Source organism: Rana temporaria, chromosome 1 (assembly GCF_905171775.1).
Source record: "Rana temporaria chromosome 1, aRanTem1.1, whole genome shotgun sequence".
NCBI classification, from domain to species: domain Eukaryota; kingdom Metazoa; phylum Chordata; class Amphibia; order Anura; family Ranidae; genus Rana; species Rana temporaria.
The window spans coordinates 214,447,273-214,470,486 of NC_053489.1; the positions used below are offsets into that span (position 1 = coordinate 214,447,273).

The 23,214-nt window shown below is 45.0% G+C and overlaps 2 protein-coding genes across 5 annotated transcripts in view; one reads left to right on the forward strand and one right to left on the reverse strand.

Annotated features, from left to right (window-relative positions):
- Positions 1 to 23,214, forward strand: part of RSPH14 (radial spoke head 14 homolog) — a 336,392-nt gene that overhangs the window by 250,713 nt on the left and 62,465 nt on the right. The gene's annotated exons all lie outside the window — the stretch shown is intronic.
- The window catches only part of GNAZ (G protein subunit alpha z), a 201,160-nt gene that overhangs the window by 173,339 nt on the left and 4,607 nt on the right, over positions 1 to 23,214 (reverse strand). Inside the window, exon 2 of one of the 2 annotated variants that reach the window (XM_040349576.1) lies at positions 4,057 to 4,131. The exons of the other annotated variant lie outside the window; for it this stretch is intronic. The gene's annotated coding sequence lies outside the window, so the exon portion shown is untranslated. The remainder of the gene's footprint in view (positions 1 to 4,056; positions 4,132 to 23,214) is intronic. 2 annotated transcript variants of the gene reach the window in all.

Genomic DNA, 23,214 nt, shown 5'->3' on the forward strand with positions numbered 1-23,214 from the left:
AGTCGGATAGAAGTCGTCTTGAAGTAGTACAGGAACCTTTTCTAAAGTCGGGAGACTTCAGTAGTGCTTATTAAGACCGCTCTCATTGACTAAAATGGGATTTCACATCACGCGACTTGGGGTCTCACAAGTCAGTTCCCAATGTGAACTAAGCCTAAATAAAATAGAAATATACAGTATATACAACTCCAAACCTGTTTCATAAAGTAGTAATGACAATAGGCTCCACGATTATGACTCCATGTTAGTCATAAGAGAGCCAATGAGAGCTGCAGAGCTGGAGGTGTGCCTCTGTGTGTCTTTGTAAATCCAGCAAGTGAACAGGCAGCAGCTTCAGCTTTCCACAGTTATATTTATTATACGATTTGCTAAAGATATACACAATAAGGCTGATATTGCAGTGACTGAAAGGGTTGATGTTATGTTTTAGATTTTTTTTTATTATGTTACTATTATGTTCTTATCAGATGGGAAAGAGGTATTGTGATCAAATAAGGATCTCAACGATGAATATAATCTTTGACCAACGTGTATTGTGTTTTGTACTGTGTACTGTGTATTGTATTTGTGTTCGTTTTGTAGAGTTAAAGGAAACAAAAAGAACAATATAGAGATTTAAAAAAATAAAAGAAACATGGAATGCAGCCAGACTCAGTGGAGGGAGATTTCTGCAGCATATTTAGCATGTACAGAATCACATTATATATAAAATAATATGCAAAAGTGGTTGGAGGGTTTTTATTACAAATGATGTCAGCAGACTGCAGTTCCTCTTTAATCTCATTGCATCCATCACCACAATTTGTAGACTAAAATCAAAATGAAAGCGGTTTTAAACCCCAAACCAAAAAATGTAATTTATTGCAGTTTACCAATCATTAGATGTGGTGGCTGCATCAGTTGTATTTCTTTAGGCTTTTTTTCCCTCGGTTTTCACCTGGTTATCTGCCCAATAACACACCTCCTGTATTAGAGTGCCCTACTCTGTATGAATGAACATGGAGGCACAGCAAACAGCAATATTGTCAGTCTTAGGCCTCGTACACACCACCCAACATGTCCGATGAAAACGGTCCGCGGACCGTTTTCATCGGACATGTCCGCTGGGATCATTTGGTCTGATGTGTGTACACACCATCAGACCACATTCCCCGCGGACAGAATACGCGGTGACGTGTCGGCAATGATGACGCCGCGACGTGCGCGCACCAGGAAGTTCAATGCTTCCACGCATGCGTCGAATCCCTTCGACGCATGCGTGGGATTTCGGGCCAGCGGACATGTCCGATGAGTCGTACTAACCATCGGACATGTCTGACAGACAGGCTTCCAGCAGACAAGTTTCTTAGTCACTGTCAGTGTTGAATGGTTTGCCACATCCTTGTAAGCTGATACGTTCTGCTAGAGTGCTTGTTCTTTTTAAAAACAACAGACTTACTGGCTGGATCACCAGATGAAAATATAAGAAAGAAACCCGCAAAAAGAAAAACAAATGCAACCACCACATCTAAGAATTGGTAAGCTGCAATATTATAAATGTTTGCTTTTGGGTTTAATACGGATTTAAGCCGATCAATTCACTAGTATCTAATGATACCACTCTACCATATGGCATTTTTTCACCATATGCCCCAGCACGGTTATCAGTTCCTGTCTCACTGAGTAGAATGTTGATTTTGCCAGCTGCCTGCCTTGTATACAACTGGTACCCTTCAACAGCATGCAGATTTCTTTTGCTGCTGAACAGTCTAATTATTATTGTAATTGGTAATAAAAAATATTTCATGTTTTTGTAATTATCATTGCATTTGCAGATTTCACAATAATGTAGAATACCTGCTAACCCCCAATCAATAATTATTAAAGTAACAAATGACTGCAAGAGTGGATATGACAGGTTATTGAAGATACACTGCTGTCCAAATGAAGCCATTAGGTGTGAGCACCATACAGGGAACACATTAGATCAGAAATTGATGTGTGCTACATTAGGTAACTAGTAAGAAAGTATTGTTTTAGAATCCAGAACCACCCACCCTGCTTGCATGGATTTCTCCAGAATCTTGCTGTTTGTGGATTGCATAAATTAAGAAACATTTTTGACCTTATGACCAGTGGCGTCCTTAAGGGCACAGGAGCGCCCCCCCTCTGCTGTCGCTCTCTAATTACCATAGATAAAGTCATGCATTGCATGACTCTATCTATGGTTGGTGCTGACACCCCCTATTCAGGTATCTGGCCCCTTTTTGGTCACCGGCACCTGAATTACAGCGGTGGCGGTGTTTTCTGGAAGCACCAGATTAGAGCCTTTTGCTCTAATAGGCATCCAAAAAAGTTAGAAGGCGTCCAAAAAAGTGAGAATAGGCATCCAAAAAAGTGAGAAGCGGGCACACCGCTGTGCGTTCCTTCTCACTCAGCTCAATGTTAGCAAAGCCAAAGGAATTTGGGGGGATCACAGTGGTAGCGTTGGATGGCATAGTGGGAGCATTGGATGGCACAGTGGGAGCATTGGATGGCACAGTGGGAGCATTGGATGGCACAGTGGGAGCATTGGATGGCACAGTGGGAGCATTGGATGGCACAGTGGCAGCATTGGATGGCACAGTGGCAGCATTGGATGGCACAGTGGCAGCATTGGATGGGCACAAATAGGTAGATTCACAAAGAGTTAGGCCGGCTTATCAGTAGATAAGCCGACCTAACTCAGAATCTACGCCGACTTATGTTTAAGTGTATGCTCAAACAGAGCGCCGTCCTATCTTAGGTTGCAATTTTGAGGCTGGCCGCTAGGTGGCGCTTCCATTGCGGTCGGCGTAGAATATGTAAATTAGTAGATACGCCGATTCACGAACGTAAGCCTGGCCGCCGCAGTACATTTACGCCGTTTACGTAAGAGATAGGCCACGTAAAGTTAAAGCTAGGCCCTAGTTGGCCTAGCCAATGTTAAGTATGGCCGCCGTTCCCGCGACGAAATTAAAAAATTTTACGCCGTTTGCGTAAGTCGTCCGTGAATAGGGATTTACGTCGAAATCAATAGGCCCGTGCGGCGTACTTAGCCGCAATGCACACTGGGAAATGTAGGCGCCCGGCGCATGCGCAGTTAAGAAAAAAACGTCAAAAACGTAAGGTCAAGCCCTATTAACATAAAACACGCCCCCTTACACACATTTGAATTAGGCGCCCTTACGCCCACACGCTTTTGGCTACGCCGCCGTAACTTAGCAGGCAAGTACTTTGAGAATCAAGTACTTGCCTAGCTAACTTACGGCGGCGTAGCCTAAACACGCTAAGCTACACCGCCGCAAGTTTAAACCAATCTATGTGAATCTACCTAATTGGCTGCAATTGATGAGCACAGTGGCTGCAATTGATGAGCACAGTGGCTGCAATTGATGAGCACAGTGGCGGTATTTGATGGCACAGTGGCTGCGTTGGATGGCACAATGGCTGCGTTGGATGGCACAATGGCTGCGTTGGATGGCACAATGGCTGCGTTGGATGGCACAATGGCTGCGTTGGATGGCACAGTGGGGCTGCAATTGATGTGTTTTTGTTTTGTTTTTTTTCAATTTGTTTGCGCCACCCAAAAATTTTGTGCACCAGCCGCCACTGCTTATGACTATAGCATAGTGTTTTGCAAAAAGGAGGAGCAGGCCACGGTGGTCCATCCTATCCATGATGGTGTCAGGCCGCTCCCAAAAAGACCCGTTAAAGAGAGGAACAAGGAAGTGGCAATTAAGCTGGAACAGTTTACATATAAAAAAAAGTGAATCCAAAACTCTTCTACAGACCAGACACAACACCTGAGGGGAACTAAAATCTTGAGGACATGTCACCACTACTGATAGGACTGCTCGACTTGTTACATTGGAGAAACAGCCCAGGTCATACCTGGTGCTGCTTAGCCACCTACAGACATTACAAGGGACGCTGAGCCCACCCTTAGAGATGTGCACTCAAGAAACACCTTACTGAGAGTTCTTACAGATCAGCTTAGGGTATTAAAGAGGATATTGCCCTTGTGAGACAAGACATGCAAAAGATAAGGGAACGCACCTTAGCACTGGAAGGTTGAGTGAGGGTCACCGAGGATGTGGTCACACAGCTAAGCGGGATCTACAAACTCGCCACCTATGATCAAAGGTTAGAAGAAACGGTAAAAAAAAATTGCAAAACATAATGTATAAATTATAGGCCCGATGAGCACATGGAGGGAAAAAATCTGATCTGCTATATTGAGAAATTGTTGATGGACATGTGTGACAAGGACAGTTAGTGGTGGAGAGGGCCACAGATTTCTGGCCAGACCATTCTCACCAGGAAGTCTACCAAGACCTTTTATAGAATATTGGAGATAAATGGATGTAAAATCTCGCTATTCCCTGACTTTCTGCTGAGATGTGGTGGCACAGTGGCACTCGCTTTGTGTTTTTTAAATCACTGGGGGCAGCTTATTCGTAGCTAGATCTTAACCACTTGGGATCCGCCTGCCGTCAATTGACGGCTACAGTGCGGATCCCAATATCCAAACTGCCGTCAATTGACGTCCGCCCCTTAGGGCGGCCCCTGCGCGCGCTCCAGAGCGCGCTGCGGGGAAAATCTGTGTTGGCCGTGTCCCTCGGACACAGCCAATTACAGATCGCCGCGAACGGCCAATCAGAGTGGCCGTTCGCGAGGCGATCTGTGCGGCCAATGAGAGAGGATCTCATATGTAAACATATGAGATCATCTCTCATTGCCGTTTTACACAGAGACAGCGGTGCTGTCTCTGGAGAGGAGACGGATCTGTGTCTCTTGTACATAGAGACACAGATCGGTCACCCCCCCAGTCACCCCCCCTCCACCTACAGTTAGAACACTAAGCAGGGATACATTTAACCCCTTCCTCACCCCCTAGTGTTAACCCCTTCAATGCCAGTCATATTTATACTGTAATTAGTGCATATTTATAGCACTGATCGTGTCCGATGTGTCCGCCATAACGTCGCAGTCCATTAAAAATCACAGATCGCCGCCATTTCTAGTAAAAAAAATAATTAAAAAATAATAATTCTGTCCCCTATTTTGTAAGCGCTATAACTTTTGCGCAAACCAGTCGCTTATTGCGATTTTTTTTTTTTTTTTTTTTTACCAAAAATATGTAGAAGAATACGTATCGGCCTAAACTGAGAAAAAAAAATGTTATTTTTTTTAAATTGGGATATTTATTATAGCAAGAAGTAAAAAATATTGTATTTTTTTCAAAATTGTCTCACTTTTTTGTTTATAGCGCAAAAAATAAAAACCGCACAGGCGATCAAATACCACCAAAAGAAAGCTCTACTTGTGGGGAAAAAAGGACGTCAATTTTGTTTGGGAGCCACGTCGCACGACCGCGCAATTGTTAGTTAAAGCGATGCAGTGCCGAAAGCTGAAATTTCACCTGGGCAGGAGGGGGGTATATGTGCCCAGTAAGCAAGTGGTTAAAGGGGTTGTAAATGTTTGTTTTTTATTTTATAAAAAGGTCCCTTACCTTTTCCTTCGATTCCCCTTTTATATGTTTTTTTTTTCTTTGTCTGAATTTCTGAATGTTTTTCACAGCTTCTCCCCATAGGGATGTAGTCCCAAAGGAGGGGGCGAGCAAAGTGACTAATCCCCAGCCAGAACGGCTCGGATGATGGGGGCAAGCTTACTGAGGAGAAACAGGAAGTGAGAAATTCAGACAAAGAAAAAAAACATTTAGAAGGGAAATCAAAGGAAACAGTACGTGGACCAGCATGGCACTATCTTAAAGGAACCTATTTAGAAAATAAAAAAATAACCTTTACAACCCCTTTAACCAATGCCACCTGAAACATAACATTAAAGGGGTTGTAAACGTTCATGTTTTTTCACCCTAATGCATTCTATGCAATAAGGTGAAAAAACATCTGATGTTTGCCCCCCAGCCCCCTGTTTATTTACATGAGCCCTCGAAAGTCCCGCGTCGTGAACGCGCTGGCTTCTCGACCGGGCTTTTCGGCTGTTCTCGGCTCATTCATTGGATGATTGATAGCAGCGCAGCCATTGCCTACTTTTGCTGTCAATCAAACCAATGACGCAGTGATACAGTTGGCAGCTACAGCCTGCCGGCTGTATCACGGGAGCTCGCCCGCAAGCTAACCCCCTTGGGAGAGAGCTTCCCATGAAGGGTGTTAGCTGATGCGGGGAGGAGCAGAGACAGCCGCCGAGGGACCCCAGAAGACCAGGATCGGGGCCACTCTGTGCAAAACGAGCTGCACTGTGGAGGTAAGTATAACATGTTTTGTTTTTTATATTTGAACCTTTACAACCCCTTTAAGTAATAAGACTTTTTCCTAATTTCTTACAAATGATGCATTCATACAAGCCTTAGAATCCTTGCAGGCCTGGACTATGCCCAAAAAATGTCAACTGCTCCTACCAAATGTTCTGCTTTTGGAACGACGTACCCCAAAGGGCACACAAGGGCAACCAAAACTCTAGAATCTAAATGACCCTGTTGTGTTTTCCCTCGCAGAACTGGTTATGCTTGTTTGTTTTGTTTTCTTGGGAATCAGTTTGCCTGTTTCTATTTTCTGCACTTCAGAGTATACAGTTAATACCATCCTAGATTATTAGTCTACCTGGCCTTTTTCTCACTCACGTACAGAAATAATCCAACTATTGGATTTGAAAGACTCTCCAGGCCTTACTGAGACTCATCTGAACTGTTCTGTTCCTCCAGGCCTTGGCAGTGGACCATGGAGACTTGACCCACTATTTGATCTGAATTCTCCAGCAGACCCCTAGACAGTGTTGATTTCTTCTGGCTCGTTTACGGCCAAACACAATAAAATCAACTCTTGGAATGTAATGGGGTTGAATGCCCCAATTAGGAGACAAGCGGTATTCTCAATTCATTTAACCAAGGAAACTTTCTCCCTCTTGAGGAGAGACAAATTCAAAACACAGTATCATATTAATCTTCTCAAGTGCGGCTTTTCCTTGCAGTCATTCTAAAATAGTCATATATATGGTAAATTTGTAATCTTATAGTACAATGCAAGATGTAAACTTGTTATTATATACTGTACATCCCCCATCGCCCACCATACAAAGTCGTTAAACATCTCATGCAATTTACAGCTGGCCACACGACCCTCCTGATTTTAATAATTACCTGAAAACTACCGTGAATAAATAACATTTTCACAAACCCTTACCCCCACAGCAGGAACATCTTTTGCAAGATATCTCCGAAAAAGAGGCCTAAAGCCTCGTACACGCGACCGAGAAACTCGACGGGCAAAACACATCGTTTTGCTCCTCGAGTTCCTTGTTAGGCTGTCGAGGATCTCGGCGAGCCAAATTTCTCCATTGCCGTCGAGGAAAAAGAAGACATGCTCTCTTTTTGGCTCGACGAGATCCTCGACAGTTTCCTTGTCGAAAAGTGTACACACGACCGGTTTCCTCGGCAAAAAAAAAAAACAGCAAGTTTCTTGCTGGTTTTTGCCGAGAAACTCGGTCGTGTGTACGAGGCCTTACTGATATATGGAGGCTGCAATAACCTACATTTCTCCAACATTCCTGTTACTCCAATACCCATCTATCCATCTCTAGGTTTGGCTTTGGATAATTAATATATGCCCCCACTAATCACTGCATCACTTCATGCCCCCAGGGTCCTCTCAGATCAACTCGCCATTAAACTTAAACTTTACACCTGGAAAATGAACCCAATTTGGCTAGAACAATTTTCTCAACAAGAAAGCATTATTCCTCAAATAAGGGAGGTTTTAGCCATATACAGACACTCAACCTCTTATATACTGTAGTGCGAAAAGGTACATTTTAAGAGCATTTGAATGAAGGAGATAAATAATCTTAAGAGAAACTCAAGTTTCACAAGTGCGAAAAATCCCCACTGCATGAGACAAAGAGGGCTCAGGAGGCTTCTATCGCTGATCCCAAACCAGAGGAGATGGCGTGACTTGCAGCTGGCGTGTAAAATCTCCCTATCAAAAGTTCAAAATAAATTTTATATGTATATTCTTTATCTTATCCAAAGGTATGCAGAGAAATAGAGAGACTTGCATATCGTAGCCCAATTATAAATGCAGAGCAAACAGAGCCCTCCCTGATTACAAAAAAACATCACAAAGTGCCTCAAAGGGAAGTCCAATTTGGCCCCTGTATCCAACTGGGCAAATGTCTCTGCGACTCGACGGGCGAAACACATCGTTTTGCTCGTTGAGTTCCTTGTTAGGCTGTCGAGAAACTCGACAAGCCAATTTTCTCCATTTCCATCAAGGAAATAGAGAACATGCTCTCTTTTTGGCTCGTCGAGTTTCTCGACAGTTTCCTCGACGAAAATGTACACACGACCGGTTTCCTCTGCAAAAAAATATCTCCCAGCAAGTTTCTTGCTGGTTTTTGCCGAGAAAATTGGTCGTGTGTACGAGGCCTCAGCCTTGAGTATCCAGAAAATTAAATAAAATAATAAAATCATGGGGGGGGGGGGGGAGTAGTAGGGAGGCAAACATGACACCACTAAATCAGAACCGCCCTACCAGGATCCGCCACATCTAAGGCCCTTTTCACACTACAAAATAAATCCGTTTTAATAATCCGTTTTAAAATCCGTCAGATAATGTTAAAAAACGGAAGTTATACGTCCTTTATAAAATATCATTAAAGTCTATGGGATTTTTTTATGTTCCGTAAAGATCCGTAATAGTCCGTTATAACATACGGACGTTAGTTATAACGGAATATGTGACGGGTCTTGCACTATTTTTTGTAAATTATTTGTCCGTTGCAAGTAACGGATATATTAACGTCCGTTATATTTTAACATTGAAGTCTATGGCACATGGACGTTAGTAAATGTCTCCGTAAATGTCCGTTATGTTAACGGACGTTAATTTTACTGAGCATGGATATTCAGGGGAACCCCGCTGTCAATTTAAAACAAAAATGACGTGCGGTTCCCCCTAAATATCCATAACCAGACCCTTCAGGTCTGGTATGGATATTCAGGGGAACCCCGCCGTCAATTTAAAACAAAAATGACGTGCGGTTCCCGGTAAATATCCATAACCAGACCCTTCAGGTCTGGTATGGATATTCAGGGGAACCCCGCCGTCAATTTAAAACAAAAGTGACGCGCGGTTCCCGGTAAATATCCATAACCAGACCCTTCAGGTCTGGTATGGATATTCAGGGGAACCCCGCCGTCAATTTAAAACAAAAATGACGTGCGGTTCCCGGTAAATATCCATAACCAGACCCTTCAGGTCTGGTATGGATATTCAGGGGAACCCCGCCGTCAATTTAAAACAAAAATGACGTGCGGTTCCCCCTAAATATCCATAACCAGACCCATTATCCGAGCACGTTGACCTGGCCGGCCGCAGAAAAGAGGGGGGGACAGAGTGCGGCCCCCCCTCTCTCCTGAACCGCACCAGGCCACATGCCCTCAACATGGGGAGGATGTCCCCATGTTGATGGGGACAAGGGTCTCATCCCCACAACCCTTGCCCGGTGGTTGTGGGGGTATGCGGGCGGGAGGTTTATCAGAATCTGGAAGACCCCTTTAACAAAGGGGACCCCCAGATCCTGACCCCCCCCTGTGTGAAATGGTAATGGGGTACACTGTACCTCTACCATTTCACGAAGGAAGTAAAAAGTATTGTAAAAAAACACACTGACACAAAAGAATAAAGTCCTTTATTAAAAAAAAAAAAAAAAAACTCCAGCGCTGAAAAATCCACTCGTTCCCGGCTTCCAGCGTTGTCCTGATCCTGCGACGGGTGCGGGTGATCTCCCGCGATGAGAAGATCCAGCGTCGGGTGATCTCCGCTCCGGCGATGTGAAGATCCATCCATCCGGCGCAGCAGCATCCCGGACCTCCTCTCACCGCTGGGCACAGCCCAGCGAATGAGCGGCTGAAGCGGTGACATTTCTTATATAGAGGAGGCAGAGCCACCCGTCACGTGACCCTGCCCCCTCTGACGTACCTCTGCTACATCACTGGGGAAGACCATGAAGAGGAAAGATCTTCTCATCGCGGGAGATCACCCGCACCCGTCGCAGGATCAGGACAACGCTGGAAGCCGGGAACGAGTGGATTTTTCAGCGCTGGAGTTTTTTTTTTTTTTTTTTTAATAAAGGACTTTATTCTTTTGTGTCAGTGTGTTTTTTTTACAATACTTTTTACTTCCTTCGTGAAATGGTAGAGGTACAGTGTACCCCATTACCATTTCACACAGGGGGGGGGTCAGGATCTGGGGGTCCCCTTTGTTAAAGGGGTCTTCCAGATTCTGATAAACCTCCCGCCCGCATACCCCCACAACCACCGGGCAAGGGTTGTGGGGATGAGACCCTTGTCCCCATCAACATGGGGACATCCTCCCCATGTTGAGGGCATGTGGCCTGGTGCGGTTCAGGAGAGAGGGGGGGCCGCACTCTGTCCCCCCCTCTTTTCTGCGGCCGGCCAGGTCAACGTGCTCGGATAATGGGTCCGGTTATGGATATTTAGGGGGAACCGCACGTCATTTTTGTTTTAAATTGACGGCGGGGTTCCCCTGAATATCCATACCAGACCCGAAGGGTCTGGTTATGGATATTTACCGGGAACCGCACGTCACTTTTGTTTTAAATTGACGGCGGGGTTCCCCTGAATATCCATACCAGACCTGAAGGGTCTGGTTATGGATATTTACCGGGAACCGCACGTCACTTTTGTTTTAAATTGACGGCGGGGTTCCCCTGAATATCCATGCGACTTCTGGAGCTGGACTTCAAGAAAGGGTGAAATGTTTTTTATTAACGGACGTTAGAAAGGAATGATATAACGGATGTATACGGATATATACGGATAAACATTATCCGTTTTCAATAAAGGAAGAATGGTAAAATATTTATCCGTATGTATCCGTTATTAAATCCGTTAATAAACGTCCGTTAATAGGTGTAATACGGATATTATAAAACGGACATACAATCCATAGTGTGAAAGAAGCCTAACAAGAACATTGAAATGCTTATAGGGGAATACAATGCTTCTTCTTCAGCCATTGAGATCTTTATATGCCTACGTAGTCAGGACTTGTATCCATCCTGTCCAAATCAAATGTCCACATTTCATTTTCCATGATTTCACTAAGCACTCTAGGCCAATCCTTATGAAAGGGGGCCTGGGTAGTTTTCCACCTACAGGGTGTGAGGCAGTTTGTGGCATTAAGGAGATAGGGGGTTTAAAGTCTGCTTACATCTCTTAAATGACATGGGAGTCGCATGAAAGAGCATGTGCAATGGGTCATTTGTGACCATAAGACCTAGGTTTTGAGACATAACTGTCTGGACCTTTGCCCAGAAGAACTTCATATTTGATCCTATAAAAGTGTGACTCCTAGGTCCCTCAACCTTTCTCTCAAGAAATAGGGACTACTTTTAGACTCCAGGACGAACAACGTTTTGTATACGAGTGACAGGGGCTAGACTATCAAATCCTACACTAAACTGTAGGCACCTAAGGCACCCAAGCTCAGTTGTTGATTCTGTGGGGGAGAATTACTAAAACTGGAGTGTGCAAAATCTGGTGCAGCTCTGCACAGAAACCAATCAGCTTCCATTTTTTTTTGTCAAAGCCTTAAGGCCTGTACACACGACCGGCATTCCCGGCGGTATAAAGTCCGTCGGGAATCCCGACGGGAAACCCGAGAACCTGCTCAGTAAGTTTCCCTGTGTACACACGGCTGTGTTTCCCGTCGGGAAAACTGCGGGGGGAGCTTTGGCCAGGAATCCCAGCCGTGTGTATGCTCCCTTGTAGCGTTTCCCCATTGGAAAACTGACGAATTTAAAACCGCCGGGGAAATAGAGAGCACTTTCTCTTTTTTCCCGCTGGGATTCCTGGCAGTTTTCCTGTCGGTAAAACTGCAAAGGAAGCATACAAAGCTCTCCCCGCAGTTTACCTAGCAGGAAAACCGGCCGTGTGTACGAGGCTTAATTGAACAAGCTGATTGGGTACCATGGACAGCTGCACCAGATTGAGTACTGCGGTTTTAGTAAATCTCCCCCTGTGTCTCTACACTGACCTCTGAGATTGTGAAAAGTGTTTTGTAATTGGGTATATCCCCAGGTGTACATAGGGAATGACCCCCCACTCCTCCCTAAGAAGGGTTAGTGGCCTTACCGTTGACAATAAATTTACCACACCTGAAATGATTATCTGACCCCTATTTTCCAAAAAGCCTTATAACTTTCCAGGTTCGAATCCAGCAGAAGCCCCCTAAAGGTGGAGGAAAATTAGCAGGTGTGAGTGCATACCAATCTTGTTGACAAAGTGAGTAGAAAGGTGTAAGCAGACAAGCCTGTATGACTGTATGACTAGGTGCAAGCCACAGAGTGCAGACCAGATTATGCCCAGCCAAGGTTTTTTAGGATAGATTTTTTGCATTTTGGATAGAGTAAGGGAGGCTATAACCCCTGTAAGGTTTATTTTTGCCATCTGTGTCATATTGGGCAAAATTCCTTTCGCTTCCTGTCACATAGTCAAAATAGGAAGTAAAAGAAAATCCCTGTAAAATGAGGGAATCCCTGGTTGTCACTAGGGTCACCAGAACTTCCCAAGTCCCCACTGGAAAATATCCCTACTTTTACTGTTCTGGGAACAACCCAAAATTTCGAATTTCCTTTTGCTTTCGCTTGTCCCAATGGAAATTGGGACTAATTTAAAGGGTGATTCACCCTAACAGGGGCCTAGACAGCCATAAAAACTGACAGATGTTCTAACTGCTCTCCACTCTATCCAGAACAAAAAAAGTTTTGCCTTTCGTTATACTTTGTTAGACTTTTAAGTTGGTGGCCAGATTCTAATTATTACCGTGCATCATCACGTTATTGCTCTGTAATAAAGTTGTAAGTCTGAGGCCTCGTTCACACGGGCAAGAATCTCTTCAGGAAAAAAATGTTGTTCTTCCAGACGAGATTCTTGGCAAGAATCTCTTGCCACCCAAGTGTACACACAGACCTTTCAAAAGAACCATGGTTCTCTTGAAAGGCAAGAACGCGGTGACGTCATTGCGTACGACGAGCATGCGCTCGTCACATTCGACACCGTCGCCGCCATCTTGCTTCACCCTACCTATGCTGCGGAAGCTACCGCGCAAGTGTCAAAGTCATTTCGAGCATGCACAGGTTTCCACTGCAACAGGTAAGTATACACTGGTTTCTCGTTGGGAAACAGGCCGACACGAATCTTGACGAGAAAATAGAGAGCAGGATCTCTATTTTTCTCGTCGAGATTCTAGCCAGATTTCCAGACGAGAAACCTGAAAGCCTCGTACACGCGCTCGGTTTACTCGGCAAGAGAGCTCTGCCAGTTTTCTTGCTGGTTCTTACCGAGAAAACCGAGCCTGTGTACGAGGCTTTAGAGACCTAACCTGTCTGAAAAAAGAACTCAGCAGTGCTATGGGAGCATTTGGAGGAATAAAATAATCTTAGGCAAAATATTCATTTTAACAATCTGTATCCTGCCCAACCACATGAAGGTCATCCTCCCATGACGGTAAATAATTTTGGATGACCATGATCAATGTGGACTGGGAGGATTTTTGATTTAGAAAGGTTTATTTTGAAGTTGCCTAGTCACAAAGAACAAGATGTCGTCAACAAAGGTTGCAGTTGTTTTATGCATTAAACCTATGTACTTTTGAAATATTAGGGTTAAGCCTAATCTTGCGTAGGAGGTAGAGCTGGGCGATTCTTTCCCCTAAAGAAATCTGCGATTTTTTCATATAAAAACGTGATTTACAAATTTCAATCAAGTTTCTTTTTTTGATGGACACCGCACCGGTCCTGAAGAGCTGTGGGCAGGAGTTTTTAGGCGAGGCTGTGTCTTTGGATACTGCGGACTAGGCCGAAGCCAGGGCCTCACCTAAAAACTCCTGCCCGCAGCTCCTCAGGACTGGCACGGTGTCAGCGCCGGTCCTGGGGAGCTGCGGGCATGAGTTTTTAGGCAAGGCCGTGTCTTTGGATACTGCAGACTAGGCCGAAGCCACGGCCTCACCTAAAAACTCCTGCCTGCAGCTCCTCAGGACCGGCACGGTGTCAGCGCCGGTCCTGGGGAGCTGTGGGCAGGAGTTTTTAGGCGAGGCTGTGTCTTTGGATACTGCGAACTAGGCCAAAGCCACGGCCTCACCTAAAAACTCCTGCCCGCAGCTCCTCAGGACCGGCACGGTGTCAGCGCCGGTCCTGGGGAGCTGCGGGCATGAGTTTTTAGGCGAGGCCGTGTCTTTGGCCTAGTCCGCGGTGTCTGGCCTCCCAGACTAGGCCGAAGCCGCGGCCTCACCTAAAAACTCCTGCCCGCAGCTCCTCAGGACTGGCGCAGTGTCAGCGCCGGTCCTGGGGATAAAAAATTATTTAAACAAATCGATTTTTTGCACAGCCCTTGTAGAAGGACTTTCAACAGCAAAATGTATATTGTAGGGGAAAGGGGGTACCTTTGTCATGTGCCATTCCCTATAGTATACTGAAGTAGATGACAAGGTACCCTTCACCTTCATTTCACTCTCGCTGAGGGTCCAGTATATGGAGTGTCCAACCAATGAAGCATCTTCCATCCCAAATGCACTCTGGCCAAGACCTCATCCTTAAAGCAGAACTACACTGCATCTGAGCACCACAAACCAAAAATGTTATTTAATTTATTTGTAATATTTAAAGCAAACTATTCCATCCATCCATGTCTCCATGCTTAATTTAGCGGAGAAATCACTTTGAAAAACACCCCCCTGTGGCCATCTTGAGTAAGGGCAGATGATTCATGTAGCATTTACTTTACTGGAATCAATCTACCTTTATCACAGGCAGGAGGGTGTGCTTAGCTGAGAAAACCCCTCCTTCCTCCTGAAGACTCCTGGGATGTTTAATTAAATGTGCCTAGGCCTGGAAACCTGCAAGTAATTGACGAAATGTAAAAAAAAAAGTTTAAAATAAATAAATATGACATAAATAAATATGACATATGACAATATGAGCAGTCAGTGCATTAGTGAACAAATGCCCAGTTTCCCTAAAATAAGCACACATATCGTTCCACAAGCATTTCTATAAATCTTAAAGCGGGAGTTCACCCATTTCTAAAAAAAAATTTTTTCTCCCCTTAGATTCCTGCTCGTTCGGTCTAGGGGAATCGGCTATTTGTATTAAAATATGAGCAGTACTTACCCGTTTTCGAGCTGCATCTTCTTCCGTCGCTTCCGGGTATGGGTCTTCGGGAGCGGGCGTTCCTTCTTGATTGACAGGCTTCCGACGGTCGCATCCATCGCGTCACTCGTAGCCGAAAAAAGCCTAACGTCGGTGCAGCTGTATACTGCGCCTGCGCACCGACGTTCGGCTTCTTTCGGAAAATCGTGACGCGATGGATGCGACCGTCGGAAGCCTCTCGGAAGACTGTCAATCAAGAAGGAACGCCCATTCCCGCAGCCCATACCCGGAAGCGACGGAGAGGATGCATCTCGTAAACGGGTAAGTACTGCACATATTTTAAAACAAATTGCTGATTCCCCTAGAGAAAACGAGCAGGAATCTAAGGGGAAAAAGTGCCCTCTAAGGGTGAACCCCCGCTTTAAGTAATAATCTCTAGTAAGGCCATCAGGGGCTTTTCCCTTTAGCCATAGCTTTCAAGATTAATGTAACTTCCTCTGTTGTGTGGTCCTACTCCAGGGACATATAAATAGATTTGGCGAGTTTGGAGCCTTTGAGTTTGTGCATCTGGAGTTTCATCCTGACTAATGTGAAGGTCCTAGAAATCATCTCAGTATTTTGTTAGCTAATGGACATACATTTTATCTACCTGTTTTCTAGGGGCCCTGGCCAACATCCACCCATATTTATTCCCATGTTCATAATATATTTGTGACAGAAAACACATCTTGCTGGTTCCAGATCCTTTTCCCTAGCTTTTTCGCCTGTGCCCTGATGTGCCCTGTTCCCCGTGTCCTGATGTGCCCTGTGTCCTGATGTGCTATGTGCTTTGTGCCCTGATGTGCCCCATGCCCTGATGTTTATCTGATGTGCCCTGTGCCCTGATGTGCTATGTGGCCTGTGCCCCAATGTGCTGTGCCTCAATGTGGTGTGCCCTAGTGTGCTGTGATGGGCCCTGATGTGCTGTGCCCTGTACCCTGATCTGCTGTGCCCTGATGTGCTGAGCTCTGTACCGTGATGTGCACTGTACTCTGATGTGTTGTGCCCTGGCCGGTCTGGGTGAAGGCCCCCTATGTAATGGTGTGTGTGTGTGGGGGGGGGGGGGGGGTCCCAGCTTTGGGGCGGCAAAGGGAGTAAATCCAGGCCTGATCATGCCTAGTCATGTCTGCAAATGTCATGCCCCGTACACACGGTCGCTTTATGTGATGTAAAAAAACAACGTTGTTTTATGTCTTCTGAAAAATGACAAAAAAATAATTTGAGCATGCTTCAATTTTTTGTGTCATTTTCAAAACGTCGTTTTTTGTGTCACAAAAAATCACAGTGTGTGTAGCTAAAACGACGTTTAAAACGACGTTTTTAAACCCGCGCATGCTCAGAAGCAAGTTATGAAGCGAGCTTCAATGGAAAAGAGTGCTGAACGTAACCGCGCTTTGCTAGAGCATTTAAAAAAAATGATGGTGTGTAGGCAACGTTGTTTTTGAAAATGAAGTTTCAAAAACGTTGTTTTTTTTACTTCACAAAAAATGTCGTTTTTTTTTCATTAAAAAAAAACGACCATCTGTACGCGGCATCAGAGTTTTACAATGTCTCATGGGACGTGTAGTTCCACAACAGCTGGAGGGCCGTAGTTTAGAGATCTCTGGTCCAGAATCTCAACCTTAGGCAGGTTTAATGCTTTTAGGAATATAGCTACGTTTTTTTTTGTCTCCCATCGAGGTAGTTACATCATAACTTGTGGCAATCAACCACAAGGGATAACCCCAACAATGTTTTAATGGCTTCCTTGTCTGTTATCTATGTAGCTTGCAAATCATGGGGCTTCATGGTGTATCATTGTCTTTAAGTGGACAATACTACTCCCAGGGTTATTTGAGGTAATCAATAAGGCACCCTTCCCATTTCCACAAACAAAAGCATTGTTATAGTGCTGCCAAAATAGGGGTGGGACAAACATAACCCAGGGTCTTCTTCGCCTATCTCTCTGTTCACATCAGATACTAAAACTCTTGCCCAAGTTCTGGTCAACTGTTTATCTAAAATTATACATTAATCAGTTCATATCACTATGATCATAGTGGGTTGATTAGCTCCACATCTACAGCTATAAACACTAGGTGACAGTATTTGAATATGTAACTTCCTTTGGCTTATATGGGAACTAGAGCCTTACTGTCCCAATGCAAGGGTAATTTTCTTCTCTAGCGTTCAGCTTTAAATATCTAGGTATATACCGTATTTATTGGCGTATAACACACACAGGCGTAAAACATGCACCTTCATTTTAAGAGGGAAGTTTCAGGAAAAATTATTTGAAGCAAAATAAGGGTCAGTGCCCATGCATGCAGCCTGATTAGTGCCAATCTGCAGCCTCTCCATTGCCCATCAATGCTGCCTGATCAGCGCCCATCTGCAGCCACTCCATTGCCCATCATTGCAGCCTGATCAGTGCCCATCTGCAGCCTTTCCATTGCCCATAAATGCAGCCTGATCAGTGCCCATCTGCAGCCACTCCATTGCCCATCATTGCAGCCTGATCAGTGCCAATCTGCAGCCTCTCCATTGCGCATCATTGCAGCCTGATTAGTGCCCATCTGTAGCCTCACCAGTGGCCAACTGCAGCCTCACCATTGCCGGATTACACTGAGGGATCTCCTGTTTACTTGGTGCTCAGTCACACACAGTCCCGCATCCTAGACGGCTCTTATGATAGACAGAACACCGGTCCAATGCTGCGACATGTGATGTCAATGCTATGAGCCGCCCAGGAGGCGGGACTGTGTGTGACTGAGCACCGAGTAAACAGGAGATCCCGACTATGTGTAATCCGGCGTCACTCGCCACTCCCCCCCCCTTCCTGAAGCAGCCAGGTAAATATTGGCATATAACAGGGATATGCAATTAGCGGACCTCCAGCTGTTGCAAAACTACAAGTCCCATCATGCCTCTGCATCTGGGTGTCATGCTTGCGGCTGTCCGAGTCTTGCTATGCCTCGTGGGAATTGTAGTTCTGCAACAGCTGGAAGTCCGCTAATTGCATATCCCTGGCATGTAACATGCACCCATGATTTCCCCCCTATTTTCAGGGGGAAAAAGTGCATGTTATATGCCAATAAATACAGAATTTATATCACCTACCATGATGGACTACTTAAAACTCAATCCAATGCCCATCCTTAATGTTGTTGTCAAGCCACTCTGACATCTTTATACTATTCGCTCTGTCTCCAAATGTCTCCCCTCCCTGCCTGTCAGCTAGTGACAGCGCCCGCCCCCCCTCCTGCTGCTCAAATAACTCTGACATCTTTATACTATTCGCTCTGTCTCCTAATGACAGGTGCCCCTGTGTGTGTGTGTGATTTATAAAAAAAAGTGCAGTCTTACCTTATTTACGAGAGGAGGAAGAAGGAGAAGAGGACAGAGCCAGGTGGTCACGTGAGCGCCGCTCATAAATTAAGTATAGATTGCATTTTTTTTTTATAAATCACACACACAAGGGTACCTGTTGTTACAAGACAGAGCAAATAGTATAAAGATGTCAGAGTTATTCCAGCAGCAGCAGGAGGGGCACTGTCACTAGCTCACAGGCAGGGAGAGGAGGGGGAGAGGGCAAAGGAGGATGGGGGAGATCAGACAGGAGAGAGCGGATGACAGAGGCATGTAAACTGACCACGGTGTCAGGGCTCAGCAACCATGATTAACAAGCACTGTGCTGTATGAACACGCTTTAAGGGAACAGGGTCCATTTTTTTTTTAGGGTAACAAATGCTTTAATCATTTTACCATATGTAAAAGCTGTTGTAAATTGCCATTCTTTTTAATAGGCAGAGCGATTTTTTTTTATTTCTTTTTTTTTGATGATCTGGGAACTACAATTGCTTAACAAATGACAAATCTGGATACCACAGAAATAGTATAAACAACATAGACTCTTTTTTTAGACAAATGATTTAGAAAAATAAACACCCTAGAATTAAACTAGAATTATGGGGTAATTATTACTAATCTATTAACCAATCAAAATAAGTTCAGGAATGAGATGTGTAGATTGCTGAAGTCTCCTTTTGAAGGTTAGGCCTGATTCACACCTATGCATGTTGCTTTTGATCCATTTCTGTCTTTTAACTCATTTTGCGTTTCTTATGCCGCGTACACACGACCATTTTTCATGACGAGAAAAATTAAATTTTTTAAATTGGTCGTGAAAAACGCTTGTGTGTAGGCTCCAGAGCATTTTTCTCAACGAGAAAAATGGCCGTTAAAAATTTAGAACATGCTCTATTTTTTCTCGTCGTTCTTTTTCACGTCGTGAAAAACAGTCGTGTGTACGCTTTAACGAGGGGGACAAAAACACGCATGCCCAGAACCAAGTTATGATACGGGAGCACTCATTCTGGTAAAACTAGCGTTTGTAATGGAGATAGCACATTCGTCACGCTGTAACAGACTGAAAAGCACGAAGACTGAAAAGAGCGAATTGTCTCTCACTAAACTTTTACTTACACGCGGTCGCAAAAGCAGCCCAAAGGGTGGCGCCATTCGAATGAAACTTCCCCTTTATAGTTCCGTCATACGTGTTGTACGTCACTGCGCTTTGCTCAAGCATTTTTTTTTCACGGCTGTACTGTACGTTTTTTCAAAAGCCGCGCCTCCTACGTCTTCTGTTCCGTGATAGGCGGTACACTCAGCTTCCCAGGAGGCACTGTGTTCAGTGTCCGCCTATCACAGAGGCCCTCTCGTCCTGTGTTTAGTGTCCGCCTATCACGGAGGCCCTCTCGTCCTGTGTTTAGTGTCCGCCTATCACGGAGGCCCTCTCGTCCTCGGACGAGAGGGCCTCCGTGATAGGCGAACACTGAACACAGTGCCTCCTGGGAAGCTGACTGTTCCGCCTATCACAGAACAGAAGACGTAGGAGGCGCGGCTTTTGAAAAAACGTACAGTACAGCCGCGATTCTGCATGTCTTAGGATAAGGTAAGGGCACAGCGAGGGGGGACACGGAGCGGAGCGCGGACGGGGAGAACAGCACAATGGAGGGGTAATGTAATGTAATGGGGCACAGTCTGGCATGTAATGGGGCACAGTCTGGCATGTAATGGGGCACAGTCTGGCATGTAATGGGGCATAGTCTGGCATGTAATGGGGCACAGTCTGGCATGTAATGGGGCACAGTCTGGCATGTAATGGGGCACAGTCTGGCATGTAATGGTGGCACCGTGAGGCAAGGCATGACTAGTAGGAAGGGGGTAGTCTTATACGGTGAGTATATCCCAAAACCAACATTTTGGCTGGAAAATTAGGGGTTCGTCTTATACGCCGGCAAATACGGTACATGCTTTTATGCAGCGTCTCCATTGAAGTTTATTGAACCGAAGAGCACAGTTTTCCTTTTAAAAAAGTCCCTGACTTTTTTCAAACACGCAGCGGCTAAAAAAAAGCTGTTAATGTGTCCCCATAGGAAACCATGTTAAATGGACTGTAGTGCGTTTCTGCAAAAAGCATCAAAAACCGTATAGGTGTGAACCAGGCCTTATAGTTACTTGGATGTTATGCTGATCCACTGGCTTCAGTGCTTTCTGATTTAGGCCTGATTCACACCTACGCATTTTTTGTGCTTTTTGCAGATTTGCACTGTAGTCCATTTACCATGGTTTCCTATGGAACACGTTCTGTAGTGCAAATCTGCGAAATGCAAAAAGCACTAAAAATCCTTAGGTGTGAATCAGGCCTTAATAACTATTATACAGATCAATAATTGCGACTCTCCTGTGACTTCAATAGGTCTGTTCTTGCTCTGAGTTAATGACGCTGAATGTATTGAGGCCAAACCAGGCATATAGCATATTCAGAGGCTAGTAAGCAAAAACAGCCTTGGCATTTCTCTCCCTACAAGTTTCCTGGCATCGGTAGATCACTGATCCTTAGGGAAAACCCTGCCTTTTCAAAAATGAGGAAGGATAATTGTAACGTATCTGCTCCTCTTTGGTAGAATGCCAGGAGCAGGTATGCAATGTATGATATTATTGCATTATTTATTGAACTCTAGCCAGAGCCAATGTGCTATATCAGTTACAATGTTTAAGCATCAACTGTTCCAGATTTGCTGGGACAATCCCACATCTAGATGCTCTGTGTCCTGAAATCAGGACATTACCCTTTTTTAGAGTTACTGAGCGTACCTGATGTTCCCACAAAATTATTGGAAGGATAAGAGAGTGGGTGTGATCTGGGCAAGAGTGTGCTAAAATCAAACACAGAAAAATCAGCACAAGGGACAGTCAAGTACAGCATGTTACCTGTGTTGATTATTCTGCTCTTAGTAGTAATTCTCCATAGCCCCCCTCCGCCATATTCTTTCAGTACAGCAGGGGTTAATGCAACTAATGAGCTGTCACAGGCTCCCATTAAGAGAACCTGACTATGGCCTAGATTCAGGTACGGCCGATCTACGTTGCGCGGGCGTAGCGTACCGTATTTACGCTACGCCGCCGCAACTTAGAGAGGCAAGTGCTGTATTCACAAAGCACTTGCCTCCTAAGTTACGGCGGCGTAGCGTAAATGGGCCGGCGTAAGCGCGCGTAATTCAAAGTAGGCTGTAGGGGGCGTGTTGTATTTAAATGAGGCTTGACCCCATGTAGATGCATGGCCGAACGAACGGCGCATGCTCACTATCACGTCGTATTTACGCCCAAAGATACGTCGGCTCAATGCCTGTGACGTGAACGTAATTTACGCACAGCCCTATTTGCGTACGACTTGCGCAAACGATGTAAAAAGATACGCTTGTTCCAACGTCCATACTTTGCATGGGATGTGCCACCTAGAGACCAGCTTTATCTTTACGCCGGCGTATCTCTAACGTAAACGGCGTAACTAATGCGACGGGCACACGTACGTTCGTGAATCGGCGTATCTAGTCATTTGCATATTCTACGCCGAACTGAACGGAAGCGCCACCTAGCGGCCAGCGTAAATATGCACCCTAAGATACGACGGCGTAGGAGACTTACCCCGCTCGTATCTTAGCCTAATTTAAGCGTATCTGGTTTCCAGAATACGCTTAAATTTTACGATGGCGCAGATTCGTACTTACGACGGCGTATCTACTGATACGCCGACGTAAGTCTCTGAGAATCTGGCCCAGTGTCCGTCTATTCTGCCCAACTTCACCATTCACAGAAGCTGTACTACAACTTCTATGAATGGAAACAAGATCTATGAATGGAGGGGCGGAGCTATCAACCATCTGCCCAACCTCCATACTTAGATCCTGTTCCATTCATAGAAGCTGTAGTATGAATGGTGGATCTGGGCAAAAAGAACGGGAATAGTCAGATTCTTTTAAAGCGTTTGTTACCCCAACACTTCATATTCCTGTTGTACCATGTACTTATATAATAAAGTATCCTATTCGCTTTGTATTGCTTCCTTTATGTGAAATTACTGGTGTTCCTGCCAGTTCCTCTGCTTTCCTATTAAAAACTGACCACACTAAGCAGGAAAGCATACCGTGGTCAGTTCTCTAGCTATGCTGGGAACTCAGTGTGCTCTTCTCCAAAGATCAAACTTGTCATGACATGCCCCCGCTGCACAGTCATTCACTGGGAAGCTCAGTGTGCTGCTACTTCTCCCCCCAGCTCTTATTCAGCTGAGAACAGAAGGAATGTGATCACTTATATAAAAAAAAAAAAGGAGGGGGGGGGTATTTATAATGTTGTTGTTTTTTTATATCTATACAAAAATGTTTTGCCTTTCATTTCTATTTTAAACTGAATGGGTTGTTTTACAAGGTGATTGTTTACAATCACTTTAATGATACCCTGTAACAGCTATTTAGCCGTATTAACCGCCGTACGTCGGTGGTAAAGCTCCGCTATTTTTAGCAGCGTTTTACCGCCAATTTCGTGGTGCTATTCGGCCACTAGCAGTGGTTTTCCCCTCCGCTAGCGGCCGAGAATGGGTTAAAAAACACTGCAAAGCGCCTCTGCAGAGGTGCATTGGGGGCGGTATAGCCACGGTGTCCCATT